At 42.0% G+C, this 14,732-nt stretch overlaps 27 non-coding genes across 27 annotated transcripts; 8 read left to right on the top strand and 19 right to left on the bottom strand.

Annotated features, from left to right (window-relative positions):
- Positions 1 to 18: 18 nt before the first annotated feature.
- On the top strand, positions 19 to 91 carry TRNAR-ACG (transfer RNA arginine (anticodon ACG)). Its single transcript has one exon. It is a non-coding gene; the product is annotated as a tRNA-Arg (tRNA).
- Positions 92 to 345: 254 nt separating this feature from the next.
- TRNAR-UCG (transfer RNA arginine (anticodon UCG)) lies at positions 346 to 418 on the top strand. Its single transcript has one exon. It is a non-coding gene; the product is annotated as a tRNA-Arg (tRNA).
- Positions 419 to 988: 570 nt separating this feature from the next.
- On the top strand, positions 989 to 1,061 carry TRNAR-GCG (transfer RNA arginine (anticodon GCG)). Its single transcript has one exon. It is a non-coding gene; the product is annotated as a tRNA-Arg (tRNA).
- Positions 1,062 to 1,147: 86 nt separating this feature from the next.
- TRNAR-UCG (transfer RNA arginine (anticodon UCG)) lies at positions 1,148 to 1,220 on the top strand. The gene has a single exon. It is a non-coding gene; the product is annotated as a tRNA-Arg (tRNA).
- A 90-nt stretch (positions 1,221 to 1,310) lies between these two features.
- On the top strand, positions 1,311 to 1,383 carry TRNAR-ACG (transfer RNA arginine (anticodon ACG)). The gene has a single exon. It is a non-coding gene; the product is annotated as a tRNA-Arg (tRNA).
- An 896-nt stretch (positions 1,384 to 2,279) lies between these two features.
- TRNAR-ACG (transfer RNA arginine (anticodon ACG)) lies at positions 2,280 to 2,352 on the top strand. Its single transcript has one exon. It is a non-coding gene; the product is annotated as a tRNA-Arg (tRNA).
- Positions 2,353 to 2,927: 575 nt separating this feature from the next.
- Positions 2,928 to 3,004, top strand: TRNAR-UCG (transfer RNA arginine (anticodon UCG)). Its single transcript has one exon. It is a non-coding gene; the product is annotated as a tRNA-Arg (tRNA).
- An 86-nt stretch (positions 3,005 to 3,090) lies between these two features.
- On the top strand, positions 3,091 to 3,163 carry TRNAR-GCG (transfer RNA arginine (anticodon GCG)). The gene has a single exon. It is a non-coding gene; the product is annotated as a tRNA-Arg (tRNA).
- Positions 3,164 to 3,893: 730 nt separating this feature from the next.
- TRNAV-CAC (transfer RNA valine (anticodon CAC)) lies at positions 3,894 to 3,966 on the bottom strand. Its single transcript has one exon. It is a non-coding gene; the product is annotated as a tRNA-Val (tRNA).
- Positions 3,967 to 5,268: 1,302 nt separating this feature from the next.
- TRNAV-AAC (transfer RNA valine (anticodon AAC)) lies at positions 5,269 to 5,341 on the bottom strand. The gene has a single exon. It is a non-coding gene; the product is annotated as a tRNA-Val (tRNA).
- A 360-nt stretch (positions 5,342 to 5,701) lies between these two features.
- TRNAV-CAC (transfer RNA valine (anticodon CAC)) lies at positions 5,702 to 5,774 on the bottom strand. Its single transcript has one exon. It is a non-coding gene; the product is annotated as a tRNA-Val (tRNA).
- Positions 5,775 to 6,900: 1,126 nt separating this feature from the next.
- Positions 6,901 to 6,973, bottom strand: TRNAV-AAC (transfer RNA valine (anticodon AAC)). Its single transcript has one exon. It is a non-coding gene; the product is annotated as a tRNA-Val (tRNA).
- Positions 6,974 to 7,057: 84 nt separating this feature from the next.
- On the bottom strand, positions 7,058 to 7,130 carry TRNAV-AAC (transfer RNA valine (anticodon AAC)). Its single transcript has one exon. It is a non-coding gene; the product is annotated as a tRNA-Val (tRNA).
- A 517-nt stretch (positions 7,131 to 7,647) lies between these two features.
- Positions 7,648 to 7,720, bottom strand: TRNAV-CAC (transfer RNA valine (anticodon CAC)). The gene has a single exon. It is a non-coding gene; the product is annotated as a tRNA-Val (tRNA).
- Positions 7,721 to 7,785: 65 nt separating this feature from the next.
- On the bottom strand, positions 7,786 to 7,858 carry TRNAV-AAC (transfer RNA valine (anticodon AAC)). The gene has a single exon. It is a non-coding gene; the product is annotated as a tRNA-Val (tRNA).
- Positions 7,859 to 7,942: 84 nt separating this feature from the next.
- TRNAV-AAC (transfer RNA valine (anticodon AAC)) lies at positions 7,943 to 8,015 on the bottom strand. The gene has a single exon. It is a non-coding gene; the product is annotated as a tRNA-Val (tRNA).
- A 988-nt stretch (positions 8,016 to 9,003) lies between these two features.
- On the bottom strand, positions 9,004 to 9,076 carry TRNAV-AAC (transfer RNA valine (anticodon AAC)). Its single transcript has one exon. It is a non-coding gene; the product is annotated as a tRNA-Val (tRNA).
- An 834-nt stretch (positions 9,077 to 9,910) lies between these two features.
- Positions 9,911 to 9,983, bottom strand: TRNAV-AAC (transfer RNA valine (anticodon AAC)). Its single transcript has one exon. It is a non-coding gene; the product is annotated as a tRNA-Val (tRNA).
- Positions 9,984 to 10,342: 359 nt separating this feature from the next.
- TRNAF-AAA (transfer RNA phenylalanine (anticodon AAA)) lies at positions 10,343 to 10,415 on the bottom strand. Its single transcript has one exon. It is a non-coding gene; the product is annotated as a tRNA-Phe (tRNA).
- An 84-nt stretch (positions 10,416 to 10,499) lies between these two features.
- On the bottom strand, positions 10,500 to 10,572 carry TRNAV-CAC (transfer RNA valine (anticodon CAC)). The gene has a single exon. It is a non-coding gene; the product is annotated as a tRNA-Val (tRNA).
- An 811-nt stretch (positions 10,573 to 11,383) lies between these two features.
- TRNAV-CAC (transfer RNA valine (anticodon CAC)) lies at positions 11,384 to 11,456 on the bottom strand. Its single transcript has one exon. It is a non-coding gene; the product is annotated as a tRNA-Val (tRNA).
- A 65-nt stretch (positions 11,457 to 11,521) lies between these two features.
- Positions 11,522 to 11,594, bottom strand: TRNAV-AAC (transfer RNA valine (anticodon AAC)). Its single transcript has one exon. It is a non-coding gene; the product is annotated as a tRNA-Val (tRNA).
- Positions 11,595 to 11,678: 84 nt separating this feature from the next.
- Positions 11,679 to 11,751, bottom strand: TRNAV-AAC (transfer RNA valine (anticodon AAC)). Its single transcript has one exon. It is a non-coding gene; the product is annotated as a tRNA-Val (tRNA).
- A 517-nt stretch (positions 11,752 to 12,268) lies between these two features.
- On the bottom strand, positions 12,269 to 12,341 carry TRNAV-CAC (transfer RNA valine (anticodon CAC)). The gene has a single exon. It is a non-coding gene; the product is annotated as a tRNA-Val (tRNA).
- Positions 12,342 to 12,406: 65 nt separating this feature from the next.
- Positions 12,407 to 12,479, bottom strand: TRNAV-AAC (transfer RNA valine (anticodon AAC)). The gene has a single exon. It is a non-coding gene; the product is annotated as a tRNA-Val (tRNA).
- A 1,145-nt stretch (positions 12,480 to 13,624) lies between these two features.
- TRNAV-AAC (transfer RNA valine (anticodon AAC)) lies at positions 13,625 to 13,697 on the bottom strand. The gene has a single exon. It is a non-coding gene; the product is annotated as a tRNA-Val (tRNA).
- A 517-nt stretch (positions 13,698 to 14,214) lies between these two features.
- On the bottom strand, positions 14,215 to 14,287 carry TRNAA-CGC (transfer RNA alanine (anticodon CGC)). Its single transcript has one exon. It is a non-coding gene; the product is annotated as a tRNA-Ala (tRNA).
- Positions 14,288 to 14,732: the final 445 nt, after the last annotated feature.

Raw genomic sequence — 14,732 nt, 5'->3', positions numbered from 1 at the left:
TATAGATAAACAGCTAACGGGCTTGTGGCGCAATGGATAACGCGTCTGCCTACGGAGCAGAAAATTCCAGGTTCGAGTCCTGGCGAGCTCGGTATTAACATTTAAAGATGATAATTAGAGTATAACGGAAGGAAAATTTATAATATTGCAATGCTTCAATAGCATATAGATAAACAGCTAACGGGCTTGTGGCGCAATGGATAACGCGTCTGCAACAGAGCAGAAGATTCCAGGTTCGAGTCCTGGCGAGCTCGGTATTAACATTTAAAGATGATAATTAGAGTATAACGGAAGGGAAATTTATAATATTGCAATTCTTCAATAGCATCTATATAAACAGCTAACGGGCTTGTAGCGTAATGGATAACGCGTCTGCCTTCGAAGCAGAAGATTCCAGGTTCGAGTCCTGGCAAGCTCGGTGTTTGTTTTAGTGAAAGATCTTTTATGCGTCATAAAAAATGCATAAATACAATGTTTGGAAAGGTTTTTTATAGTAGAAAGAAATGGCTTTTAGCGTAATGGATAACGCGTCTGCCTTCGAAGCAGAAGATTCCAGGTTCGAGTTTTGGCAACCTTGGTGTTTGTTTTAGTAAAAGATCTTTATGCGTCATAAAAAATGCATAAATACAATGTTTGGAAAAGTTGTTTATAATACGGAGCAAGAGCTTGTAGCGTAATGGATAAAGCGTCTGGCTTCAAAGCAGAGGTTCCAGGTTCGAGTCTTGGCAATCTCGGAATAAACATTTAAAGATGATTATTAGAGTACAACGTAGGAGAAATTTATAATATTGCAATGCCTCAATAGCATTTTGATCGACCTCTAACGGGCTTGTAGCACAATGGATTACGCGTCTGCAACGGAGCAGAAGATTCCAGGTTCGAGTCCTGGCGAGCTCGGTATTAACATTTAAAGATGATAATTAGAGTATAACGGAAGGGAAATTTATAATATTGAAATGCTTCAATAGCATCTAGATAAACAGCTAACAGGCTTGTGGCGCAATGGATAACGCGTCTGCCTGCGAAGCAGAAGATTCCAGGTTCGAGTCCTGGCGAGCTCGGTGTTTGTTTTAGTGAAAGATCTTTTATGCGTCATAAAAAATGCATAAATACAATGTTTGGAAAAGTTATTTATAGTAGAAAGCAAGGGCTTGTAGCGTAATGGCTAACGCGTCTGCCTTCGAAGCAGAAGATTCCAGGTTCGAGTCCTGGCGAGCTCGGTATTAACATTTAAAGATGATAATTGAGAATAACGGAAGGGAAATTTATAATGTTGCAATGCTTCAATAGCATCTAGATAAACAGCTAACGGGCTTGTGGCGCAATGGATAACGCGTCTGCCTACGGAGCAGAAGATTCCAGGTTCGAGTCCTGGCAAGCTCGGTGTTTGTTTTAGTAAAAGATCTTTATGCGTCATAAAAAATGCATAAATACAATGTTTGGAAAAGTTGTTTATAATACGGAGCAAGAGCTTGTAGCGTAATGAATAAAGCGTCTGGCTTCGAAGCAGAGATTCCAGGTTCTAGTCTTGGCAATCTCGGAATAAACATTTAAAGATGATTATTAGAGTACAACGTAGGAGAAATTTATAATATTGCAATGCCTCAATAGCATTTTGATCGACCTCTAACGGGCTTGTAGCACAATGGATTACGCGTCTGCAACAGAGCAGAAGATTCCAGGTTCGAGTTTTGGCAACCTTGGTGTTTGTTTTAGTAAAAGATCTTTATGCGTCATAAAAAATGCATAAATACAATGTTTGGAAAAGTTGTTTATAATACGGAGCAAGAGCTTGTAGCGTAATTGATAAAGCGTCTGGCTTCGAAGCAGAAGGTTCCAGGTTCGACTCTTGGCAATCTCGGAATAAACACATAAAGATGATTATTAGAGTACAACGTAGGAGAAATTTATAATATTGCAATGCCTCAATAGCATTTTGATCGACCTCTAACGGGCTTGTAGCACAATGGATTACGCGTCTGCAACGGAGCAGAAGATTCCAGGTTCGAATCCTGGCGAGCTCGGTATTAACATTTAAAGATGATAATTAGAGTATAACGGAAGGGAAATTTATAATATTGCAATGCTTCAATAGCATCTAGATAAACAGCTAACGGGCTTGTGGCGCAATGGATAACGCGTCTGCCTACGGAGCAGAAAATTCCAGGTTCGAGTCCAGGCGAGATCGGTATTATCATTTAAAGAATATAATTAGAGTATAACGGAAGGGAAATTTATAATGTTGCAATGCTTCAATAGCATCTAGATAAGCAGCTAACGGGCTTGTGGCGCAATGGATAACGGGTCTGCCTACGGAGCAGAAGATTCCAGGTTCGAGTCCTGGCAAGCTCGGTGTTTGTTTTGTAAAAGATCTTTATGCGTCATAAAAAATGCATAAATGCAATGTTTGGAAAAGTTGTTTATAATACGGAGCAAGAGCTTGTAGCGTTATGGATAAAGCGTATGGCTTCGAAGCAGAGGGTTCCAGGTTCGAGTCTTGGCAATCTCGGAATAAAAATTTAAAGATGATTATTAGAGTACAACGTAGGAGAAATTTATAATATTGCAATGCCTCAATAGCATTTTGATCGACCTCTAACGGGCTTGTCTCGCAATGGATTACGCGTCTGTAACGGAGCAGAAGATTCCAGGTTCGAGTCCTGGCGAGCTCGGTATTAACATTTAAAGATGATAATTAGAGTATAACGGAAGGGAAATTTATAATATTGGAATGCTTCAATAGCATCTAGGTAAACAGCTAACGAGCTTGTAGCGTAATGGATAACGCGTCTGCCTACGGAGCAGAAAATTCCAGGTTCGAGTCCTGGCGAGATCGGTATTAACACTTAAAGATGATAATTAGAGTATAACGGAAGGGAAATTTATAATATTGCAATGCTTCAATAGCATCTAGATAAACAGCTAACGGGCTTGTGGCGCAATGGATAACGCGAGCATCTGCCTTCGAAGCAGAAGATTCCAGGTTCGAGTCCTGGCAAGCTCGGTGTTTATTTTAGTGAAAGGTCTTTTATGCGTCATAAAAAATGCATAAATACAATGTTTGGAAAAGTTTTTTATGGTAGAAAGCAAGTGCTTGTAGCGTAATGGATTACGCGTCTGCCTGCGGAGCAGAAGATTCCAGGTTCGAGTCCTGGCGAGCTCGGTACTAACATTTAAAGATGATAATTAGAGTATAACGGAAGGGAAATTTATAATATTGCAATGCTTCAATAGCATATAGATAAACAGCTAACGGGCTTGTGGCGCAATGGATAACGCGTCTGCCTACGGAGCAAAAAATTCCAGGTTCGAGTCCTGGCAAGCTCGGTATTAACATTTAAAGATTGGAATTAGAGTATAACGAAAGGGAAATTTATAATATTGCAATGCTTCAATAGCATCTAGATAAAAAGCTAACGGGCTTGTGGCGCAATGGATAACGCGTCTGCCTACGTAGCAGAAAATTCCAGGTTCGAGTCGTGGCCAGCTCGGTATTAACATTTAAAGATGGTAATTAGAGTATAACGGAAGGGAAATTTATAATATTGCAATACTTCAATAGCATCTAGATAAACAGCTAACGGGCTTGTGGCGCAATGGATAACGCGTTTGCCTACGGAGCAGAACATTCCAGGTTCGAGTCCTGCCAAGCTCGGTGTTTGTTTTAGTAAAAGATCTTTTATGCGTCATTAAAAATGCATAAATACAATGTTTGGAAAAGTTTTTTATATTAGAGAGCATCTTCCAGGTCTCGAACTTCGGACCTTCCTCGTGTTAGGCGGACGTGATAACCACTACACCATCGATACGTAACTACACCGTAGATACGTAGTAATTCTGGGTTTTTCAAGAGATCTAGCTTATTTTTATGCCCAATCACGATGGTCAAAACTTGTATCTACCAGGGCTCGAACCTGGGACCTTCCGCGTGTGAAGCGGACGTGATAACCACTACACAATAGATACGTAGTAATTTTGGGTTTTTCAAGAGATCTAGCTTAATATTATGCCCAATCACTATGGTCAAAACACGTATCTTCCAGGCCTCGACCCTGGGACCTTCCGCGAGTTACGCGGACTTGATAACCACTACACCATAGATACATAGTAATAGCGAGTTTTCCATGAGATCTAGCTTATTTTATTGTCCAATCACGATGGTAAAAACATGTATCTTCCAGGTCTCGAACTTCGGACCTTCATCGTGTTAGGTGGACGTGATAACCACTACACCATATATAAGTGCTCTCACTGAGTTTTTCAAGAGATCTAGCTGATTTTTATGCCCAATCACTATGGTCAAAACATGTATTTACCAGGTCTCGATCCTGGGACCTTCCGCTTGTTAGGCGTACGTGATAACCACTACACCATCGATACGTAACTACACCGTAGATACGTAGAAATTCTGGGTTTTTCAAGAGATCTAGCTTATTTTTATGCCCAATCACGATGGTCAAAACTTGTATCTACCAGGGCTCGAACCTGGGACCTTCCGCGTGTTAGGCGGAAGTGATAACCTCTACAACATCGATACGTAACTACACCGTAGATACGTAGTAGTTCTGGGTTTTTCAAGAGATCTAGCTTATTTTTATGCCCAATCACTATGGTCCAAACATGTATGAACCAGGTCTCGAACCTGGGACCTTCCGCGTGTTAGGCGGACGTGATAACCACTACACCATAGATACGTAACTACACCATAGATACGTAACTACACCATAGATACGTAGTAATTCTGAGTTTTTCAAGAGATCTAGCTTATTATTATGCCCAATCACTATGGTCAAAACACGTGTCTTCCAGGCCTCGACCCTGGGACCTTCCGCGAGTTACGCGGACTTGATAACAACTACACCATAGATACGTAACTACACCATAGATACGTAGTAATTCTGAGTTTATCAAGAGATCTAGCTTATTTTTATGCCCAATCACTATGGTCAAAACATGTATCTACCAGGTCTCGAACCTGGGACCTTCGGCGTGTTAGGCGGACGTGATAACCACTACACCATAGATACGTAACTACACTAAAATTTCGTAGTAATTCTGAGTTTTTCAAGAGATCTAGCTTATTTTTATGCCCAATCACGATGGTCAAAACATGTATCTACCAGGTCTCGAACCTGGGACCTTCGGCGTGTAAAGCGGACGTGATAACCACTGCACCATAGATACGTAACTACACCATAGATACGTAGTAATTCTGAGTTTATCAAGAGATCTAGCTTATTTTTATGCCCATTCACTATGGTCAAAACATGTATCTACCAGGTCTCGAACCTGGGACCTTCCGCGTGTTAGGCGGACGTGATAACCACTACACCATAGATACGTAACTAAACCATAGATACGTAGTAATCCTGAGTTTTTCAAGAGATCTAGCTTATTATTATGCCCAATCACTATGGTCAAAACACGTGTCTTCCAGGCCTCGACCCTGGGACCTTCCGCGAGTTACGCGGACTTGATAACCACTACACCATAGATACATAGTAATAGCGAGTTTTCCATGAGATCTAGCTTATTTTATTGTCCAATCACGACGTTAAAAACATGTATCTTCCAGGTCTCGAACTTCGGACCTTCCACGTGTTAGGAGGACGTGATAACCACTACACCTTATATAAGTGCTCTCACTGAATTTTTCAAGAGATCTAGCTTATTTTTATGCCCAATCACGATGGTCAAAACTTGTATCTACCAGGGCTCGAACCTGGGACCTTCCGCGTGTGAAGCGGACGTCATAACCACTACACAATAGATACGTAGTAATTTCGGGTTTTTCAAGAGATCTAGCTTATTTTTATGCCCAATCACTATGGTCAAAACATGTATCTACCAGGTCTCGAAACTGGGACCTTCCGCGTGTTAGGCGGAAGTGATAACCACTACACCCAAGGTCTGTATATGCGCAAAAAATCTCGGTTTTTCGGAGCTAGGCGCGAGAGGTAGAAATATCTCAAAACATACGAAACAAGGCGACGCGTACCGCTTGAGGATTGAGAGGGCGAAGTGTCACGTGTGATGAAAGTGGGGAGAGAGAAATCTTTCGCTAAACGGTTAACGGTTCCTGGCCGATACTTTTGGGCGCGAAACGGCAAATATCCTCCGCGAGATCTAGAGTCCGAGGCTCCGACAACATACTTCGGGAGTCGGGTGAGTGAGTCACGGCCCTGGTCGGTAAGAGTTGTTCCGGGTAAATATACACGAGAATCTCAAGTAAATAATATAATAGTTATTTAAGACTACCATTAATATTATTTTTGGCTTTGAAGCTAACGGCCAGTGATTTTGTTTTGACTATAATTTGTCACGTATTAAAATATCCGGTAAGCCTCGGCTTTGGCTTGGGCACCGGTCGATTCAGCTTGTCATGTATCACGAGATAGAATAATGACAATATTAATAATAATCAATTATAATTATTATAAACAATAGTTTGCACTAATTAATATACTAGAATAGTTATTGTTATTTTGTACCATGTGCAGGCACCTGAAATAAAACTTTATTCTAACTACTACTAAATTTACTGTGCCTATATTTATAGTTATTTTTACTCTTATAAACACATTAACCGATCAACTAAAATTCATAATTAAAAAATACTCGCACAAAAATTATTTGTACAACATTTAAACTATAACGCTGTTTCTGAAAAGACTGGATGGCTGACAGACATACATAAGATATTTTATAAGCCACTCCGTGCTAGCTTTGTAAACCAATGCGCTGGTTGTCTGGAAAATCGAAAACTCGACGCGCGAAAAGCGCGTATGGGCCCCCCTTGCACTACACCATCGATACGTAACTACACCGTAGATACGTAGTAATTCTGGGTCTTTCAAGAAATCTAGCTTATTTTTATGCCCAATCACGATGGTCCAAACATGTATCTACCAGGTCTCGAACCTGGGACCTTCCGCGTGTTAGGCGGACGTGATAACCACTACACCATAGATACGTAACTACACCATAGTTACGTAGTAATTCTGAGTTTTTCAAGAGATCTAGCTTATTTTTATGCCCAATCACTATGGTCAAAACATGTCTCTACCAGGTCTCGAACCTGGGACCTTCCGCGTGTTAGGCGGACGTGATAACCACTACACCATAGATACGTAACTACACCATAGATACGTAGTAATCCTGAGTTTTTCAAGAGATCTAGCTTCTTATTATGCCCAATCACTATGGTCAAAACACGTGTCTTCCAGGCCTCGACCCTGGGACCTTCCGCGAGTTACGTGGACTTGATAACCACTACACCATAGATACATAGTAACAGCGAGTTTTCCATGAGATCTAGCTTATTTTATTGTCCAATAACGACGGTAAAAACATGTATCTTCCAGGTCTCGAACTTCGGACCTTCCACGTGTTAGGAGGACGTGATAACCACTACACAATATATAAGTGCTCTCACTGAGTTTTTCAAGAGATCTAGCTGATTTTTATGCCCAATCACTATGGTCAAAACATGCATCTACCAGGTCTCGAACCTGGGACCTTCCGCGTGTTAGGCGGAAGTGATAACTACTACACCATCGATACGTAACTACACCGTAGATACGTAGTAATTGTGGGTTTTTCAAGAGATCTAGCTTATTTTTATGCCCAATCACGATGGTCAAAACTTGTATCTACCAGGGCTCGAACCTGGGACCTTCCGCGTGTGAAGCGGACGTCATAACCACTACACAATAGATACGTAGTTATTCTGGGTCTTTCAAGAGATCTAGCTTATTTTTATGCCCAATCACGATGGGCCAAACATGTATCTACCAGGTCTCGAACCTGGGACCTTCCGCGTGTTAGACGGACGTGATAACCACTACACCATAGATACGTAACTACACCATAGTTACGTAGTAATTCTGAGTTTTTCAAGAGATCTAGCTTATTTTTATGCCCAATCACTATGGTCAAAACATGTATCTACCAGGTCTCGAACCTGGGACCTTCCGCGTGTTAGGCGGACGTGATAACCACTACACCATAGATACGTAACTACACCATAGATACGTAGTAATCCTGAGTTTTTCAAGAGATCTAGCTTATTATTATGCCCAATCACTATGGTCAGAACACGTGTCTTCCAGGCCTCGACCCTGGGACCTTCCGCGAGTTACGTCGACTTGATAACCACTACACCATAGATACATAGTAACAGCGAGTTTTCCATGAGATCTAGCTTATTTTATTGTCCAATCACGACGGTAAAAACATGTATCTTCCAGGTCTCGAACTTCGGACCTTCCACGTGTTAGGAGGACGTGATAACCACTACACAATATATAAGTGCTCTCACTGAGTTTTTCAAGAGATCTAGTTGATTTTTATGCCCAATCACTATGGTCAAAACATGTATTTACCAGGTCTCGATCCTGGGACCTTCCCCTTGTTAGGCGGACGTGATAACCACTACACCATCGATACGTAACTACACCGTAGATACGTAGTAATTCTGGGTTTTTCAAGAGATCTAGCTTATTTTTATGCCCAATCACTATGGTCCAAACATGTATGAACCAGGTCTCGAACCTGGGACCTTCCGCGTGTTAGGCGGACGTGATAACCACTACACCATAGATACGTAACTACACCATAGATACGTAGTAATTCTGAGTTTTTCAAGAGATCTAGCTTATTATTATGCCCAATCACTATGGTCAAAACACGTGTCTTCCAGGCCTCGACCCTGGGACCTTCCGCAAGTTACGCGGACTTGATAACAACTACACCATAGATACGTAACTAAACCATAGATACGTAGTAATTCTGAGTTTATCAAGAGATCTAGCTTATTTTTATGCCCAATCACTATGGTCAAAACATGTATCTACCAGGTCTCGAACCTGGGACCTTCGGCGTGTTAGGCGGACGTGATAACCACTGCACCATAGATACGTAACTACACCATAGATACGTAGTAATTCTGAGTTTATCAAGAGATCTAGCTTATTTTTATGCCCAATCACTATGGTCAAAACATGTATCTACCAGGTCTCGAACCTGGGACTTTCCGCGTGTTAGGCGGATGTGATAACCACTACACCATAGATACGTAACTACATCATAGATACGTAGTAATCCTGAATTTTTCAAGAGATCTAGCTTATTATTATTATGCCCAATCACTATGGTCAAAACACGTGTCTTCCATGCCTCGACCCTGGGACCTTCCGCGAGTTACGCGGACTTGATAACCACTACACCATAGATACATAGTAATAGCGAGTTTTCCATGAGATCTAGCTTATTTTATTGTCCAATCACGACGGTAAAAACATGTATCTTCCAGGTCTCGAACTTCGGACCTTCCACGTGTTAGGAGGACGTGATAACCACTACACCATATATAAGTGCTCTCACTGAGTTTTTCAAGAGATCTAGCTGATTTTTATGCCCAATCACTATGGTCAAAACATGTATCTACCAGGTTTCGAACCTGGGACCTTCCGCGTGTTAGGCGGAAGTGATAACCACTACACCATCGATACGTAACTACACCGTAGATACGTAGTAATTCTGGGTCTTTCAAGAGATCTAGCTTATTTTTATGCCCAATCACGATGGTCAAAACATGTAACTACCAGGTCTCGAACCTGGGACCTTACGCGTGTTAGGCGGACGTGATAACCACTACACCATAGATACGTAACTACACCATAGTTACGTAGTAATTCTGAGTTTTTCAAGAGATCTAGCTTATTTTTATGCCCAATCACGATGGTCAAAACATGTATCTACCAGGTCTCGAACCTGGGACCTTCGGCGTGTAGAGCGGACGTGATAACCACTGCACCATAGATACGTAACTACACCATAGATACGTAGTAATTCTGAGTTTATCAAGAGATCTAGCTTATTTTTATGCCCAATCACTATGGTCAAAACATGTATCTACCAGGTCTCGAACCTGGGACCTTCCGCGTGTTAGGCGGACGTGATAACCACTACACCATAGATACGTAACTAAACCATAGATACGTAGTAATCCTGAGTTTTTCAAGAGATCTAGCTTATTATTATGCCCAATCACTATGGTCAAAACACGTGTCTTCCAGGCCTCGATCCTGGGCCCTTCCGCGAGTTACGCGGACTTGATAACCACTACACCATAGATACATAGTAATAGCGAGTTTCCATGAGATCTAGCTTATTTTATTGTCCAATCACGACGGTAAAAACATGTATCTTCCAGGTCTCGAACTTCGCACCTTCCACGTGTTAGGAGGACGTGATAACCACTACACCATATATAAGTGCTCTCACTGAATTTTTCAAGAGATCTAGCTGATTTCTATGCCCAATCACTATGGTCAAAACATGCATCTACCAGGTCTCGAACCTGGGACCTTCCGCGTTTTAGGCGGAAGTGATAACTACTACACCATCGATACGTAACTACACCGTAGATACGTAGTAATTCTGGGTTTTTCAAGAGATCTAGCTTATTTTTATGCCCAATCACGATGGTCAAAACTTGTATCTACCAGGGCTCGAACCTGGGACCTTCCGCGTGTGAAGCGGACGTCATAACCACTACACAATAGATACGTAGTAATTTCGGGTTTTTCAAGAGATCTAGCTTATTTTTATGCCCAATCACTATGGTCAAAACATGTATCTACCAGGTCTCGAACCTGGGACCTTCCGCGTGTTAGGCGGAAGTGATAACCACTACACCATCGATACGTAACTACACCGTAGATACGTAGTAATTCTGGGTCTTTCAAGAAATCTAGCTTATTTTTATGCCCAATCACGATGGTCCAAACATGTATCTACCAGGTCTCGACCCTGGGACCTTCCGCGTGTTAGGCGGACGTGATAACCACTACACCATAGATACGTAACTACACCATAGTTACGTAGTAATTCTGAGTTTTTCAAGAGATCTAGCTTATTTTTATGCCCAATCACTATGGTCAAAACACGTGTCTTCCAGGCCTCGACCCTGGGACCTTCCGCGAGTTACCTGGACTTGATAACCACTACACCATAGATACATAGTAACAGCGAGTTTTCCATGAGATCTAGCTTATTTTATTGTCCAATCACGACGGTAAAAACATGTATCTTCCAGGTCTCGAACTTCGGACCTTCCACGTGTTAGGAGGACGTGATAACCACTACACAATATATAAGTGCTCTCACTGAGTTTTTCAAGAGATCTAGCTGATTTTTATGCCCAATCACTATGGTCAAAACATGCATCTACCAGGTCTCGAACCTAGGACCTTCCGCGTGTTAGGCGGAAGTGATAACTACTACACCATCGATACGTAACTACACCGTAGATACGTAGTAATTCTGGGTTTTCAAGAGATCTAGCTTATTTTTATGCCCAATCACGATGGTCAAAACTTGTATCTACCAGGGCTCGAACCTGGGACCTTCCGCGTGTGAAGCGGACGTCATAACCACTACACAATAGATACGTAGTAATTCTGGGTCTTTCAAGAGATCTAGCTTATTTTTATGCCCAATCACGATGGTCCAAACATGTATCTACCAGGTCTCGAACCTGGGACCTTCCGCGTGTTAGGCGGACGTGATAACCACTACACCATAGATACGTAACTACACCATAGTTACGTAGTAATTCTGAGTTTTTCAAGAGATCTAGCTTATTTTTATGCCCAATCACTATGGTCAAAACATGTCTCTACCAGGTCTCGAACCTGGGACCTTCCGCGTGTTAGGCGGACGTGATAACCACTACACCATAGATACGTAACTACACCATAGATACGTAGTAATCCTGAGTTTTTCAAGAGATCTAGCTTCTTATTATGCCCAATCACTATGGTCAAAACACGTGTCTTCCAGGCCTCGACCCTGGGACCTTCCGCGAGTTACGTGGACTTGATAACCACTACACCATAGATACATAGTAACAGCGAGTTTTCCATGAGATCTAGCTTATTTTATTGTCCAATAACGACGGTAAAAACATGTATCTTCCAGGTCTCGAACTTCGGACCTTCCACGTGTTAGGAGGACGTGATAACCACTACACAATATATAAGTGCTCTCACTGAGTTTTTCAAGAGATCTAGCTGATTTTTATGCCCAATCACTATGGTCAAAACATGCATCTACCAGGTCTCGAACCTGGGACCTTCCGCGTGTTAGGCGGAAGTGATAACTACTACACCATCGATACGTAACTACACCGTAGATACGTAGTAATTCTGGGTTTTTCAAGAGATCTAGCTTATTTTTATGCCCAATCACGATGGTCAAAACTTGTATCTACCAGGGCTCGAACCTGGGACCTTCCGCGTGTGAAGCGGACGTCATAACCCCTACACAATAGATACGTAGTAATTTTGGGTTTTTCAAGAGATCTAGCTTATTTTTATGCCCAATCACTATGGTCAAAACATGTATCTACCAGGTCTCGAACCTGGGACCTTCCGCGTGTTAGGCGGACGTGATAACCGCTACACCATAGATACGTAACTACACCATAGATACGTAGTAATTCTGAGTTTTTCAAGAGATCTAGCTTATTATTGGGCCCAATCACTATGGTCAAAACACGTATCTTCCAGGCCTCGACCCTGGGACCTTCCGCGAGTTACGCGGACTTGATAACCACTACACCATAGATACATAGTAATAGCGAGTTTTCCATGAGATCTAGCTTATTTTATTGTCCAATTACGATGGTAAAAACATGTATCTTCCAGGTCTCGAACTTCGGACCTTCCTCGTGTTAGGCGGACGTGATAACCACTACAATATATATATGTGCTCTCACTGAGTTTTTCAAGAGATCTATCTGATTTTTATGCCCAATCACTATGGTCAAAACATGTATTTACCAGGTCTCGATCCTGGGACCTTCCCCTTGTTAGGCGGACGTGATAACCACTACACCATCGATACGTAACTACACCGTAGATACGTAGAAATTCTGGGTTTTTCAAGAGATCTAGCTTATTTTTATGCCCAATCACGATGGTCAAAACTTGTATCTACCAGGGCTCGAACCTGGGACCTTCCGCGTGTTAGGCGGAAGTGATAACCTCTACAACATCGATACGTAACTACACCATAGATACGTAGTAATTCTGAGTTTTTCAAGAGATCTAGCTTATTTTTATGCCCAATCACTATGGTCAAAACATGTATGAACCAGGTCTCGAACCTGGGACCTTCCGCGTGTTAGGCGGACGTGATAACCACTACACCATAGATACGTAACTACACCATAGATACGTAGTAATTCTGAGTTTTTCAAGAGATCTAGCTTATTATTATGCCCAATCACTATGGTCAAAACACGTGTCTTCCAGGCCTCGACCCTGGGACCTTCCGCGAGTTACGCGGACTTGATAACAACGACACCATAGATACGTAACTACACCATAGATACGTAGTAATTCTGAGTTTATCAAGAGATCTAGCTTATTTTTATGCCCAATCACTATGGTCAAAACATGTATCTACCAGGTCTAGAACCTGGGACCTTCGGCGTGTTATGCGGACGTGATAACCACTGCACCATAGATACGTAACTACACCATAGATACGTAGTAATTCTGAGTTCATCAAGAGATCTAGCTTATTTTTATGCCCAATCACTATGGTCAAAACATGTATCTACCAGGTCTCGAACCTGGGACCTTCCGCGTGTTAGGCGGACGTGATAACCACTACACCATAGATACGTAACTACACCATAGATACGTAGTAATTCTTAGTTTTTCAAGAGATCTAGCTTATTATTATGCCCAATCACTATGGTCAAAACACGTATCTTCCAGGCCTCGACCCTGGGACCTTCCGCGAGTTACGCGGACTTGATAACCACTACACCACAGATACATAGTAATAGCGAGTTTTCCATGAGATCTAGCTTATTTTATTGTCCAATCACGACGGTAAAAATATGTATCTTCCAGGTCTCGAACTTCGGACCTTCCTCGTGTTAGGCGGACGTGATAACCACTACACCATATATAAGTGCTCTCACTGAGTTTTTCAAGAGATCTAGCTGATTTTTATGCCCAATCACTATGGTCAAAACTTGTATCTACCAGGGCTCGAACCTGGGACCTTCCGCGTGTTAGGCGGAAGTGATAACCTCTACAACATCGATACGTAACTACACCGTAGATACGTAGTAATTCTGGGTTTATCAAGAGATCTAGCTTATTTTTATGCTCAATCACGATGGTGAAAACTTGTATCTACCAGCGCTCGAACCTGGGACCTTCCGCGTGCGAAGCGGACGTGATAACCACTACACCATAGATACGTAACTACACCATAGATACGTAACTACACCATAGATACGTAGTAATTCTGAGTTTTTCAAGAGATCTAGCATATTTTTATGCCCAATCACTATGGTCAAAACATGTATGAACCAGGTCTCGAACCTGGGACCTTCCGCGTGTTAGGCGGACGTGATAACCACTACACCATAGATACGTAGTAATTCTGAGTTTTTCAAGAGATCTAGCTTATTTTTATGCCCAATCACTATGGTCAAAACATGTATCTACCAGGTCTCGAACCTGGGACCTTCGGCGTGTTATGCGGACGTGATAACCACTGCACCATAGATACGTAACTACACCATAGATACGTAGTAATTCTGAGTTTTTCAAGAGATCTAGCTTATTTTTATGCCCAATCACTATGGTCAAAACATGTATTTACCAGGTCTCGATCCTGGGACCTTCCGCTTGTTAGGCGGA

Source organism: Phalangium opilio, unplaced genomic scaffold (assembly GCF_054372755.1).
Source record: "Phalangium opilio isolate 3A_F unplaced genomic scaffold, DU_Popi_V2 ptg000077l_1, whole genome shotgun sequence".
In the NCBI taxonomy this organism is placed as follows: Eukaryota; Metazoa; Arthropoda; class Arachnida; order Opiliones; family Phalangiidae; genus Phalangium; species Phalangium opilio.
The sequence above is the reverse complement of the archived record's forward strand: the minus strand, read 5'-3'. Positions and strand labels throughout refer to the sequence as shown.